The following is a 2,618-nucleotide window of genomic DNA, read 5'->3' as shown; positions in this document are numbered from 1 at the left end:
AACCTTTAGGGCCCTCATGCATTGCCAGTGACCTTGCCATGTGCTCCCACTGATGCACTACAGAAATGCTTTGACTACCCTTTCCTTCGCCAGCTCAAATCAGGGTCCTAGATAAAGGTCCTTTGCTAAAGTTGTAAAATTTGGTGTGTATGTTCAAGTCTTTAATGCTTCAATGCATAGACCTTTTAGTCAATGCTGTTGCTGTTACAATGTGCCACAGAGAAGAATAGTGATTATTGAGTAAACTTAGGAAATCTCAGTGTAACAAAGAAGAAAAGAGGTCATCACAGTGAAGGATGCGGAAAACCCTGGATGAGTTAGAAATTACTGAAGCAGCGGGGCGGTGGTGGTGCACGCCTTTAATCCCAGCACTTGGGAGGCAGAGGCAGGTGGATTTCTGAGTTCAAGGCCAGCCTGGTCTACAGAGTGAGTTCCAGGACAGCCAGGGCTACACAGAGAAACCCTATCTCAAAAAAACAAAACAAAACAAAACAAAAACAAAAACAAAAACAAAAAAAGAAACAAAAAAAAAGAAATTACTGAAGCATGAATTTGATAGAAAATATTTCCCCTGATTTTATTGACACATCAAAAGGTCCAAAATGTGAACTCCAAGATGCTTATGTTCTGTTGAGTGAAAAGAAAATTTCTATTGTCCAGTCCAATACCTGCTATTGAAATTGGCAATGCTTACTGGAAGCCCTTGGTCACAATTGTTGCAGATAATGATGGCAAAACTCGAAGCACACTGGTTTTGAACATGCTAAAATTTGGTCTTCAGATTGTAGCCACGAAAACTCTAGGTTTGGAGACAATAGGAAGAACTGTATAGCTGTTGCTACTGGTGGTGTGGGATTTGGAGAAGAGGTGTGGAATCTAAATCCTGAAGATGGTCAAGGTCATATCTCAGGAAAAGTTGGAAAGGTCATTGTAACTAAAGATGATGACAAGCTTTTGAAAGAAAAAAAGATGACAAAACTCAAGTTCAAAAATGTATTCAAGAAATCACTGAGCAGCTAGACATCACAAACACTGAATAGGAAAAGGAAAAGCTGAATGAGCAACTGGCTAAACTTTCAGATGGTATAGCTGTGCTGAAGGTTCAGGGAATAAGTCATGTTGAAGTGAATGAGAAGAAAGAAGGTTATAGATGCTCTTGATACTGTTCAAAAAGACAATACTCTAGAAGGGGTTGTGCTGTCCTTTGGTGCACATTAGCCTTGGACTTATTAAAGCATGATAATAAAGATCAGGAAATAGGTATATAGTTTATTAAAGGAGTACTCAAAATTCCTTCAATGACTATTAAGAATGCATGTGTTGAATGATCATGATAGCTGATAAAATTTTGCATATCTCCTCAGACATTGGCATGATGCTATGCTCAGAGATTTTGTGAACATGTGGAAAGGGGAATCATTAATCCAACAAAGCTTGTAAGAACTGTTTCACTGGATGCTGCTGAGGTGGCCTTATTGCTAACTATAGCTGAAACTGTAGCAATAGAAATTCTTAAAGGATCCTGGAATTAGCACAATGGGTGGAATGAAAGAGGGCATGGAAAGTTTCATGTTCTAATTCCTAATAGAGTCCTCTGCCCTTAACAATGAACTGTGACAGGAAGATCAAGGCAGGTTCCTCACCAATAAACTTCAGAGAAGTCACATGAAGAAAATGACTGAAAGAGAGGGGTTAGGTGACTGATCATCATAACCAGCAGTTATTTGTTTCCATTGACAATATATAATTGTTTGCTGCTGTCATTGTTCATGCCTACAGATATATATTTAATTTTTGAGTAAAAACAGTTGTATATTCCTGAAACTAGGGGCAAGAGCCAAATACCAGTGTCATCCTTTCACAGACATATTGATACTATTTTGTTACAGTAAAGACTGTAGCACTGTGTCACCCATGAGAATTTTAGAAGCATCCTTTCTCTTGACAGTAAGGATAATCGTGTATAAAGTAGAGAAGTATGCAATTAACTGACAACCTTGGTGTAACAAAATTTTGTTTGAAGTTCAAGAAATAATCTTTAGGGATTGTATAACAAATTCCGAAAGGTCCTTGAGACCTTTTGATTGAAATCATGGCAATGGTGTTCAGATTGTCATGAATGCAGAAATTAGTCATTAGTGTTGACTAGACATTCTTTTCTGATAGAGCAGTCTCACCTGACCAAACACATCTAGAAAGAGGACAAGTTTTCTGCTTCTTTGGCAGGCAGGTAGTGCATTAGGTACAGTTTAAAACAGTCTTCTTAAGCACATAGTGGCACATATCTATAATCTTATTTTTTTAGGAGGCTTACACAGCAGGGTCAGAAGTTCAGGTTCATTCTTAACTACATAACAAGTTAGCAGCTACCCTGTGTCACTTGAAACCTGTGTCAAAACAGACAATTTAGCAGTGAAGCAGAATTATAGGAAAATCCTCCATAGGTATAATTACTATGAGTGAGGAGTTTATTTAGGTAGTGTTTAAGCAATTATTCTATAATAAACTGCACAAATGTGAGTCAGTTCTGTTACTGTGTGGTTTGGGAGACAATACCAACCTTCTGCTTCCTATAATGTAAATGGAGAACAATAAACACACATTCTTTCATGAAGTAT

At 37.8% G+C, this 2,618-nt stretch overlaps 1 pseudogene; it reads left to right on the top strand.

Moving 5' to 3' along the window:
- Positions 1-546: 546 nt before the first annotated feature.
- Positions 547-1,578, top strand: LOC117707324 (60 kDa heat shock protein, mitochondrial pseudogene; annotated as a pseudogene).
- Positions 1,579-2,618: the final 1,040 nt, after the last annotated feature.

The sequence above is a fragment of the Arvicanthis niloticus genome, chromosome 4 (genome assembly GCF_011762505.2).
Source record: "Arvicanthis niloticus isolate mArvNil1 chromosome 4, mArvNil1.pat.X, whole genome shotgun sequence".
NCBI lineage: Eukaryota > Metazoa > Chordata > Mammalia > Rodentia > Muridae > Arvicanthis > Arvicanthis niloticus.
The sequence above is the reverse complement of the archived record's forward strand: the minus strand, read 5'-3'. Positions and strand labels throughout refer to the sequence as shown.